Source organism: Eptesicus fuscus, chromosome 16, assembly GCF_027574615.1.
Source record: "Eptesicus fuscus isolate TK198812 chromosome 16, DD_ASM_mEF_20220401, whole genome shotgun sequence".
NCBI lineage: Eukaryota > Metazoa > Chordata > Mammalia > Chiroptera > Vespertilionidae > Eptesicus > Eptesicus fuscus.
This window is the reverse complement of record NC_072488.1, coordinates 14,804,453-14,817,240: the sequence shown is the minus strand read 5'-3', so window position 1 is coordinate 14,817,240 and position 12,788 is coordinate 14,804,453.

Below are 12,788 nucleotides of genomic sequence, written 5' to 3'. Positions count from 1 at the left end.
GTCCTGAGTTCGATTCCAGTCAAGAGCACACGCTCAGATTGCATGCTCGGTCCCCAGTAGGGGGCATGCAGGAGGCAGCCAATCAATGATTCTCTCTCATCATTGATATTTCTATCTCTTTCTCCCTTCCTCTAGGAAATCAATAAAAATATTAAAAAAAACACACCACTTGGGTTAATAACTTACCCTTGGTGTTTATGTTAGCATTGGTATACAAGCATAAGAGATAATATTAAAAATATTTAATAACTCACATGGATGGGAATAGAACAAGCACAATAGACACCTACCTTTCCAGTGGAACAGGGCTTAAGGCCCCGGCTGAGTTGGGTATAGAAGTACAAAAGACAGTGAAAACATATTGCAATGCATAAAACCAACAAAAGAGCTTCTAAAATCCTATCTAATAATAGAGTAATATGCAAATTGACCATCACTCCAACACACAAGATGGCTGCCCCCATGTGGTCAAAGATGGCTGCCCCAATGTAGACACAAGATGGCCGCCACAAGATGGCCAGCAGGGGAGGGCAGTTGGGGGGGACCAGGCCTGCAGGGGAGAGCAGTTGGGGGGGACCAGGCCTGCAGGGGAGAGCAGTTAGGGGTGACCAGGCCTACAAGGGAGGGCAGTTAGGGGTGACCAGGCCTTCAGGGGAGGGCAGTTAGGGGTGACCAGTCCTGCAGAGGAGGGCAGTTAGGGGCAATCAGGTGGCAGGGGAGCAGTTAGGCATCAATCAGGCTGGCAGGGGAGTGGTTAGGGGGTGATCAGGTTGGCAGGCAGAAGCGGTTAGGGGCAATCAGGAAGGCAGGCAGGCGAGCGGTTGGGAGCCAGCAGTCCTGGATTGTGAGAGGGATGTCCCAGATTGGAGAGTGTGCAGGCTGGGCTGAAGGACACACACCCCTGTGCACTAATTTCGTGCACCAGGCCTCTAGTATATAATAAATGCCTATACATTCATAAGAAAAAAACATTCCAACAAAAAAAATTTGGCAAAGACAAAAACAATACTTGTATAAAAGATGCAACATGGATGTCCTATAAACATAAGAAAATATATTAAACCTCATTACTAGTGACTGGAACTGGGGAGGTGTGGGTTAGTCTGGAGGGAAAGTCCAGGATGGCCAAGGTACCAGAGGGAAAGAAAGGGGGTTCCACTGTAGAAATGTTTCAATATTTTAGTAACCAGTACAGCCATGATATTGTACACCAATGAACATCAGCCCTGAATAGCTAATTTATTGAGTGCCCAGTGACACATCAAGCTCTCGATCCTGTAGAGTTGGAAATATATCTTTTAAAAAAAGGAGCCAAGTAATAATGCAGCATTTCTGTATACTAGCAATAAGAATTAGATATTTTTTAAATAATATTTTTTATTTTTCAATAACAGTTGACATACAATATTATATTAGTTTTAGGTGTACAACCCAGTGATTAGACATGTATATCACTTACTGTAATCACCATGATAAATCTAGTACCCATCTGACACCATATATAATTATTACAATCTTGTTGACTATATTCCCTATGTTGTACTTTACATCCCCATGACTATTCTGTAACTACCAATTTGTACTTCTTAATTCCTTCATCTTTTTCACTCATTCTCCCAAGCCCCTCCCATCTGGCAACTGTCAAAATGCTCTCTGTGTCTGCTTGATTGTTTATTTTGATTTTTAGATTTCACATATAAATGAAATCAAATGGTATTCTCTGTCTTATTTCACTAAACACAAAACCTTATAGATTCATTCATGTAGTTGCAGATGACAAGATTTCACTTTTTTTTTTTTAATTTTGATGGCTGGATCATATTCCATTGTATATATGCACCACTTCTTTATCCACTTATGAACACTGCTTTATATCTTGGCTATTGTAAGTAATGCTGCAATAAACATATGGATGTATATGTCTTTTTGATTTAGTGTTTTGAGTTTCTTCAGATAAATACACAGAAGTGGAATTGCTGGGTCCTTTGTTGTCTCTTGTTATAGCCTTTGTTTTAAAGTCTACTTTGTCTGCTCTAAGTATTGCTACTCAGATTTTTTTTTTCCCATTTCCATTTTCATGAAATATCTTTTTTCATTCCTGTGTGTGTCTTTCAATCTGAAGCGAGTCTCTTGTAGACAGCATATGTATGGGTCTCGTTTTGTTATCCATTCAACCTCCATATGTCTTTTGGTTGGAGCATTTAATCCATTTGCATTTAAAGTAATTATTGATAGATATGTATTCCACACATGAGTGAGATCATGTTCTTAAAAAATCAGGTGCCTATACTTGTATATGAGGATTTCTGGTGCCAAGAATTAACCAATCAGATGCAACCTTATTATGTGATGTGACCAATAAGACCCAAGTCTATTACATGACATATTTATGATTCAAGACAGGACATTCACACAGGACAAATTGTTGTGTTGACGGCTGTCATTTTTTTAAATTTGACAATCTAAGGGAAAAGACGCCAGTGTCCCTGACTAAATAGTCAGGTAGTACATGTTTTAAAAATTCTTGTGGCTCAGCAGTTGAAAATTGCTTCCTTTACAGGATGGGACAGAATTCACATGTTAAAGAGACATGAGATTTAATATACAGCAAACTCAATGTGAGTCAACACTGAGATGTAGTTGCCCAAAATAATTATGAGGTGCCAGCTGCATGAGGACAGCATAGGAAATGACGACTATCAATGCTGGCTGAGAGCTTGTTATATGAGAGGCATTACGCTGGGTGTTCTCACATAGATTACTCATTTCATTTTCACAGCGACAGTGCAAAGTGCCATTATTCTCCCAGATAGAGAAACCGAAGCTTAGTAGCAAAAATGAGGCAGAGCGGGGGATGGACCACCATTTTTAAGAAGTGTAAGGTCTTGTACTGATTCATATACCCCAGATATGGCTTGATGTGGCAGAGGACAACAGTTACTATGTTGCGTTGTGAGTAATTAAAGGAACTAAAATCTTCAAAGTTATATTCGAAGGGCTGTCACACGGGAGGGCAAAAACTACGGATATGGAATGAGCCAAAAGCAATCCATCTATTACTCACGCACCCTATATCTACTGTGACATTATCCATGTGCAAGATTTCAATTACCATCCTCCGGTCCATAATCTTAAACATTCCTGTCTCCGGGCTATCATTATAAAATAATCATTATTATTCTTTTAACAAAATGAGTTTTGAGTGCTCATTATGTACCATCCACTGGACTAAATGTTTTGTATTCATTACAATGTAGATAGTTGAACTCTTCCACTAATCTTGCGAAGTAGCTATGATTCCTATATTGTAGATATTAAAAAACGAGGGCCTTCGAGGTACATTAATGACTCAAGGCTCTCCAACAAATACGTGGTGAGGTTGGGTTCAAACCCCAGGTTTATCTGGCTCCAAAGGTAAGCTCTTTCTAGAACACAAATGCAACCAATTCCAGAAAGGGCCGATCAAGGCAAAACCCACCGTGCACGTGGGAAGCCAGATACGAGGTCCTCTCGGTGACTAATGCTTTTAGAGCTGCTATTTCATTCCCGAGAGCCTAGACCCAAAAGCTTGTCAGAACTTATGCTTTCAGTAAAAGGGATATTCAATCGCTTATGTTTTGAAAGGCACACACGGCCTCTTCCACGGAACTGTAGCAGGAAAACATGTTTCAGCATGAATCGGTCATGTTCCTGTTGAAAGCTTTAGCCCACACAACTTCTCCATGAAAGCCTGTTGTTATTTGGATAGAGAAGTGCCTTATGTGAGGAGATTGCGAGGTGAGGATGGCTGATAGATGTGATTGTTAATGTGAGGGATTCCTTTGATGGCGACCCTGACAGAGACATCACATTAGATGGTTTTGCATGAGTCAACTCAGGAGCGGGAGATACTACTGGAGTCAGCATCCTAGCTGGGATGCTGCTGACTTAGGACGCTATTCAGATCCTTGCTTGATCTTTGAGGTATCAGGCACCATGGCTTTCTTATTTTTGTTCCCCTGGGATTAGTTATGGTTTATTTACCACCAGAACTTTTTTCATTTCTTTCTTTCTTTCTTTCTTTCCTTTTTTGTTGGGATTTCTTTCCTAACAGAAATCTTGCCATCACCTCTTGGAAGGAAACATGAAAACCACGCTGCTCTTCCCAGCAGTCACTTTTCCCTGACATGAGTATCCTAACGGCAAACTTCCTGCCAAGAAAGGCAGGTCAGGTCACAAGGTAAACAAACAAACCAAAAAGCCAGACAGATAAATAGAGGTAGAACTGGAAGACACTCAGGGGGAAATGATGTCAGGGACAAAGGAAGGGTCAGGAAGAGGAATGGTGACAAATACATTTTGGAATTGCATATTGATTTGAACAAGTTTAATAATGCCAAGAACACAATTAAGGATAGAGGCTAAAAACAAGAGATGTACACTATGAGACTCTGAAAGAAATAACGTCTAGACACCATGTTTATCTGTCAGAAACCAGACTAGGAACTAAAAAAGAAACAAAAAAAACCCCATACTGTAGACCTTTTTTTTTTTTCTTTTTTTTTTCACTTTGGTCAGTCTTTGTGTGAGGGAATAGTCCATAACTTCATAATTATGTGATTTCTGGGCATACCCAGAGGGCTCATCATGCCAGAAGGATCTTCCCCACCCCAATCCTGTGGCTTATTGTTAATAAATGAAGTTCTATGCTTCCAGTTCCATATTTTGTAATTGAATCAATGACACTTGACAATTAAACTGTTATTAATCTTTTCATATATGCGGTGAACAGATACTTGCCAATGATCATGGGAGAAAAGAGGTTAAAAAAGGGGGTGGTGAGAGTGCCAGATTAATGGACATTTCATGAACCTGCTAGAGAAATACCAAAATGTACCACTCCCCTAACTGACATGTTATGCACCTGTGATGTGTCCCAGGGATTGCCCCAGCAAGACTCCAAGTGCTGTACAAACCTGCTCCCCTGGCCAAGAGACCAGAGAAGACAATATTCAGGAGGGAGGATGATGGAGGAAGACCCTGCTCTGCTTCCATTCAACTCTCTCCAACCAAGATTTAGTGGGCAAGTCTGGGGAAATACCCAGGACCCAATTTAAGTAGTTAATGAGCCCTTGAAGTCTGTTTCAATAAGTTTGCTCTTTACTTGTTTGGTTTTCTATGACCAAGCTCTTCCCTTGCATCCTAACACCACTATGGGCTCTTTGTCTAGGACTCCCGTTCCTATGAGGCTGAGGTCAGCCCTACCTCTGCCACTTTTCCAGGAATCCAGATATGTGGTTTTGGACCCTCTCTGATGCTGCCTGCAGGCCTGCCTGAAGCTTGATCTGGTGTATTTCTGCATTTTTCACATTCACCCAGACCACCGTGTCCTGAGGCCTGCCCTGCGTTTGCGATGGTGTGGCTTTCAGTGAATCTCTGAGCCCTTCTCAGATATAACATACTGTGTCAATATGAGTTCACTTGGGTTACAGATTAGAAATAAATGTCCTTGAATTCTAATTCTGATAAGAGGAAAACATCCTCCTGTGAAAAAAAATAGCTTCTCTGTTTATAGTTCCAAACTTCATAGTGAATTTCTTTATTTTTTAAAATATATTTTTATTGATTTCAGAGTGGAAGGGAGAGGGAGGGAGGGGGAGAAAGAGAGAGAGAGAGAGAGAGAGAGAGAGAGAGAGAGAGAGAGAGAGAGAAGCATCAATGATGAGTGAGAATCATTGATTAGCTGCCTCCTGCATGCCCTCTTCTGGGGATTGAACCCACAACCCAGGCATGCGCCCTTGACAGGGATCGAACCTGAGACCTTCAGTCCGCAGGCTGACGCTCTATCCGCTGAGCCAAACCAGCTAGGGCCGTAGTGAATTTCTTAAAGATTATTTTTCTCAGGATACTCTGAAAATATTTTGAATGTGAAGGAATTAATAACTTAGGTCTTAGAATTTACTTTGGAACCTTGGAAGCGACTTTTATTATGAGCTAGCCCACAAAGCCTCTTTTTATTATCTTGGTTTGAGGATCAATTTTTAATGCTTGAAAGTTATATATGGAACAACCATTTTTTTCTTTCATTCAGCTGAACTTGGTGTTATCCTTTCTCCCATTCACAAATCAAATCCCTTCTCTTTACCTTGTTGGATCCTAGTTTTGAAAACATACAGTCAACTGAACAAAAATCAAGTGGGGACAAAACATCAGAGAAGAGTAGAACCTGCCAATGGATTTTATGAAGCTTTGGTGCTGCCATAGCCACCAGGACTGCACGTCCCTACCTATAGAGTGGCCAGAGGTAACCCTTGCCAGAGCTGTAATATCTCATGATTTTCTTGTTTAGTCTTATATCTGCAAAACATGGAATCAATGCATGAGTATTCGGAGCTTACCCACAGTATTTCAGTAGCTTCCCCCATTTACAGTTGGGTTGGACACATAACAGTTTTAGTTGATTTTTATTGTGAGTCTAATGAAATAACACAGAGGACGCTTGTGAGCGTAAATGGACACTTGTGAGCAGTTACTACTTAATATACTTGGCACCTAACATATTTCTCAACTGGACTTTTTCACTTATTGTTTCACTGCCTGAAATTTCAATAATCGGGGATTCATTTGGGTGAGTCTTATTTTAAAAGGTGCGAATGCCTATGCTAAGGTTAGGGATTTGTGAGCAACTCACACATTCTTGAGAACTAGTTCAAATTGCTTTTCAGTGCCCCGATGAATGAGAATTGTGATTGGAGGGAAAGAAAGGAGATATTTAGTGAGTGACCTAGGTTTGTGGGGAGGGCAGGCTTCAGTAGGGCACTTGGACTCTGAAAGGTATGTACCAGGAAGTGGGACACTCATCCCCGAAGTGGGTCAAGAAGCCAGAGACAAACTTGACTTTCAAATGTTTGCTCAAGGCAGGTCCCAAACGGAGTCATAGAATGTCATAACAGAAAGTTGAAGGTGACTAACTCTATTTTTGTTAAGGCATTACTGGCACAAGCTCTGTTTGGCTATTATTCTAAGGAAATCATTAGATTTGTATGATGCCATCACAAAGCCCCAGGGCTCCCCTCCCTTCCAGAGAACACACAGTGGGAAGGAACCAAAGCTCTGGAGGCTGGAACTCAGACTCTTGGCTAAGCCCTTGTGCATAGAAGGACCATATATATAAGGGTGGTCTGTGGCAGTGTGCTTTTGACTGCATTGGGACTAGAGCCTGTCCAGTTGCTTAAAGAAGCAAGATCACCTGTGCAGGTAAATTTCTTTAGCTCTGAGGGTGTGTCCAATGCAGCCCAGAGCCCCCAGGGGTCTCTGCAGAATCTGGGTTCAGGAGGTGAGAGAAAAGTAGTCACTGGCCCTGGTTTGAACTTTGCAGGTCACAGTATTTTTGAAAAAAGCCCTGGAGTCTGGAGATGTGACTTTTGTTCTCGGCTTCGCTATTGCTTATCAGTGTGATCCGAAGGGATAGACTTCAGGCCTTTGGGCTCAGTCTTCTCAGTACATAAGGGAGATTGGTGGTGGTGGTGGCCTAAGTCTGTAGTTGGCAAACTGCGGCTCACGAGCCACATGCGACTCTTTGGCCCCTTGAGTGTGGCTCTTTCACAAAATACCACGGCCTGGGCGAGTCTATTTTGAAGAAGTGGCATTAGAAGAAGTTTAAGTTTAAAAATTTGGCTCTCAAATTTCAATCGTTGTACTGTTGATATTTGCCTCTGTTGATGAATGAGTTTGTTGACCACTGGCCTAAGTGATCCCTGAGGTCCCGTCAACTCTGGTTTCTATTAAATGGTCATTTGGTGGCGTTACTGATAATGCCAGGTATTGTCATTTCCTAGAGCTCAGACCCTGCCAGGAGTCTTCTGAGCCTCCTCAATTTTGGAAGGGGTCTGGAGGTGGCCTGAGCCTTGTAGGATCCTAATATTCCAGGAGAAAGGTTGCTCTTTGAGTGTTAATGGGCAGTGAGGCTGGTTTGACTTCCTCTGTGAAATCAGATGTGAAGATGACAATGATGAGAAGTTGAGAGCGAAATGGTCCCTCACATAATACTTATCATTGTGGGGCTGGGGGCTGAAGGGGCCCTTGCTTAGATGAGAAAGCTAGAAATCACCCTGGTTTGAGCAGTTTGCTGGCCTCTGGGCAACTGAAACCACTAATTGAAGCTCCGGATGACTCTGGAGGAAGCAGTCTGCTCAGCTTAGAACAAGTCCTCTCCTGTAGACAGAGGGAGGCATTGCTTGTTAAGGTGGGATTCAGGCTAGATATGTGTTTAACATTTCTGTTCCAGAAAAGTCAAATATAGTCAGATACGGAGCTCGGGCTGGAACTGTATTCTTAGTTGAGCTAGTGGGTGGACCTAGGTTTTGGGGTCTGGGGAGATCTCCCAGAATCAACAGGGTGAGAGTATCTTTGACTTTCTAGTCTACTCTAGAAAAGTCTAGAAATGATTCTTGGATGGGTTGAGAACCGGCCATTCAACAGAGTGTGCACTTGGCCGTGAAGAGAAGAGGGCTCTCTCTAGAGTGAGAGTCCAGCTGTTGGCCTGTGACTCTTGAAGGCAGAAATTCTAGTTCATCATGTACCCCTCCCCTCTAGGGCAGCACCTGGCCCTTGGGGAGCACTCAACAAAGCCTTGTTCAAATGAACTGGATCTACCAGTTCCCTTCTAAACCCCTCTCCTGACCATCAAAACAATCAATAGAGAATAATAGAATTGATTTAACTGTTAGTGGTATAATTGGTTTTGTGATAAATCTCTCCACCCCAAGGGTCATCCTAGGCTGATTTCTAACACATGGTTTTGCTTTTCTTTAAAAATTATGTAAAGAGAATCATAGAGTTTCTGTGTCTAGACTTTTTCACTCAGTACTATGTTTGTGAATTCCATCCATATTGTAGCATGAAGTTCTTGTTTGTTCATTCTTGATGCTGTAGAGTATTCTATTGTGTGACTGTACCCCAATATATAATCCATGTTCATGGACTGTGGGTAGTTTTCAGTTTGGGGCTACTTTGAATAATGCTATTATAAATATTCTTGTACATGTCTTTTGGTGCATAAATTTAAGCATTTCTATTGGGTAATACCCAGTAATGGAATTATTGTGTCATGGGATATATATATCAGATGTATATCTAGATCTAGATCTAGACATATATGCTTAGCTTTAGTATTTACTACCAAATAGTTTTTCCTAAACGATGTTTTTGATTGACTTACCTTTTGAAAAGCCTTGCCTGGGTTTCTAACTGCATAGGTTGATATTCTGGAGTAGCATAAATCATAGCCTAAGATGCAAGGCCATCCATTCCTCAAGTCCTGGACTGAGCTTTGGGAGTAGGAGGGGGGTCAGTGGAGGGTGCACTGTTACCTTGCACTTTCTCCCTAGTTCACGCACTTGAACAAAGGGCAAGTGCTAAGTCATAACTGATTCGGGATTGCTCTTTCCTGGCCGCTTGGTTCTGTCTTTCTGACAGTCACACAAGCTCAGAGGCCCTTAGAATACCTTTTTTGAGATGCAAACATCTGTATATCAGTGAGATACCTTGGCTGTGAGGAGAAGAGAAAGTGGGCTGGAGGGCCAGAGAAGGCTCTGGGGAGGAGGGGAAACTTGAACTGAGCTCTGAAGGATGGATGCAATTCAAACCAGTGGGAGCAAGAAATGTCTTGTTTGTGTGCAGGTAAAAGGGACCTCGGGTTAGAGCTGTAGGTCGTTTATACAGAAAGGGGCCAGAACACTGAGACCCTGACCATTTGGGTTTGAGGCCATGAGCTGTGGGATCTGAGGGGAGTGATGTGACAGGGCCACTCAGATGGTAAATTAGGAACAGGAGGAAAGCTCCCTCAGTCTGACTAGTAAGGCAGCTCAATGTCCGACCCTTTAAGATGCAAATACTCCTGAAAAACAAGAGGAATGAATTTACATCTGTTTTAAAACTCTTTCCTATCCAAATGTGTTTTGAAATGTTTAGAAAGGAGAAAAATCAAAAGGTTGGTCCTTTAAAAGTGTGGAAGGTGATAGAGAAATAAAGGTAGGGGCCCTTGTTTTCTAGGGTGCTGGTGTCTCCTGGGTGGGGACGACTGTAGACAGAAGCAGGCTTGAGGGGAACAGAGTGACCCCATCGAGGTGCTGCTAGAGGAGCCGGTAGGTAAGAAAAGAAGAGGATATGCCAAAGAGATGCCCAGGGCTCACCTTGGTCTTACTGAGCTAGCCAGGAGCTCACTGGGCCTGCGCAGAGGTCTTCCCTGTACAGAGGGGCACTGAATACAGTGACCACCAAGTTCCTTCTAGCCTGATCTGAGGTTTACCTGCAAGGAGTGACGCCAGGTCTGGCTTCCACACAAGGCCAAGTGAATGTTCCTAAGCTCAAGGCAAACTGTCTTCTCTACGTGGCAACTCGAGGCGCACACAGGCTCTGGGAGTGTCAAGGTGTATGCGCTTCTATAGAGATTTGTGGCTGCGCAGTGTCTCATGGAGTCAGATGGAAGACAGGGCAATTGAGAGTGGGTAGGGAGCTCCCTCAGCCAAGGTTTTATATCCAAATATGCATTCAGTCAGCCCGGAGGACCCCCCAGCATCACCCGCCAAGGCAAGGGGCTTCCTGCCTCTTACCTTCCTAGTCCTCTCCCAAGGAGCATGTTCTCTTTGGAGACTCCCTCCCTGAAGGCTGACCTTGATTTTACTTTTTTCAACCAGGCTCTTTGCCTTGGACCCCACAGAACTTCCTCTCCCAGAAAGGAGCCCCAAAACAAGTCTGGATCAGAAGGGGGGCGGGATGTTAAGGAGGCCTCTGAACACAAGCCTCAACCTAAATCAGTGCTCAGGGACATAATCAGAACAATAGAGAGGTGCCAAATGGTGGACATCTTTTATCTCATTTCAGCTTCGTGTCAGGAGGGGCAGGCAGGCAGGCTTTATCATTCTTCACATTTCACAAATGACGAAACACCCATCTATTTATTTGTTTAGTCAGCCAGTCAGCAAACATTTATCAAGCTTCTGTTTAATTCATGATACAGTGCCGGGCTCTGAGAATTCGGGGGGAAAAAAAAAATCAACGAAAAATAGTCTTGCCTTTGATAGCTCATAGTCGGGCCACATTCTTCATTGTTTCCTGAAAGGCAAATGTCTGTTCTAACAAATGAGGATCAGTGCTTTGGGTCTTCTGTTAAAAATGAAATCAAATGTAGACAAATATTTAAGTAGTAAAAATGTTCGAGGTCCTTTTAAACCATTAATTTGGCAAAATCATTTCCTCTTTTATGAACCGGTCATGGTCTGTACTTAGAGATGGGTGGGGGGAATTCCTATTCATAATCGGCAGCCACGAAACCACTGAAATTCTGCCCAGGAAGGTCTGCTGTCATCACATCTAAAACATGAATAGGAGATTGTAGAGAGAAAAAGCAGCTCACGCCTTCAAGACTATTTGTGACACGAAAGTAACATGCGAATGTGAAGCATCTGTAAAAAAAAAAAAATCAATGAATCAATTAGAGATAAAATTCTGTTGCAATAAAATAAGTTCTTAATGATGGCTGCAGTTAACCACATTTTATTTTGTGCATTCCTACTTGGAGCTTACCCCTCTGCCTAGCACCATGCGACAGCCATCTACCTGAGTTAGAGAGTGCTTTTAGCAAACTTGTCTGCAAAGGGCCAGCCAGTAAATATTTAGGCTTATGGGCAATGACCTCTGATGCATCTATCCAACTCTGCTGCTGTGTATTGCAAAAGCAGCCATAGGTAGTACATGAACAGGTAACTATGGTTATGGTTCAATAACATTTTATTTACAAAATCTAGGGGTGGGCCAGATTTGGCCCAGGGACCATAGTTTGCCAATCCTGCTTTAAAGTTTTTGCAAGTCACTTCACATTGTTACCTCTTTTGAGTCCTGAGAGTAGACACAGTATGTGTCATCTTCAATTTACAGGCAAAGAAACCAGTTTAGAGAGGGTAAAGGGCCTGCTTACAGCCACACAGGTAAGAGGTGGCAAACCTGATCATCTCCTGGGCTTTCTAGTTCTAACTCTAGCATTCCATGCCCACCGAGCACCATCTATTACACAGAAGACGTGCAATCTGTAACCGAGATAAATCAGGCAGGGCCCATAGTTAGTCTTGCTCTTTTGTTCCAACTGTCAAGAAGGTGGAATTGATCACGTTTTCTATCCGATGCTTTTTATCATGCAGACAGAGCCATTGCGCTAGGAGTCTAGTTTTCTGTTCCAATTTCACCTCAGACAACTTAGTGGTGTGTGGCAAGATACCAGAATTCTCTAGAAATCAGCCATCCCTAGGAGAATGCTACATATTCATAGCACCTGTGAGCAGGGACATGGTTCTTATGTCTTTTGTTTCCTTTCCACACTCTATCCTTATTAGGTGCACCAAGGGCCAGATGTATATGTCTAGCATGGACAGTATCTATCACGTAGTAGGTGCTCAGTAAATATCTGAATGAACCGAACATCAGGGCAAGGACTCAAGGCATGGAACAGACTCAGGTGTCTTACCAGCTGGTTAGCACTCAAAGGCCTCCTCTGGATCATGAGTACCAGGGATACCCTCTTTTCTCACCACCACAAAGCTCTCCCTAGCACCTAACACTGTACACAAGACAAGCATAGCCAATACAGAAAAAGTGAAGATCGAGTCTCTGCCCTTCTCTTTGCTGAGTGCAAATGGATCCTGATGTGAAGAACATGACCGAAGAGTCTTCACACCCTCGGGGGGTGGGGGGTGGAGGGCAAGGAAAGAACTCTTAGGCACAGGCAGCGTGCCTTCAGGCGACACACTCTAATA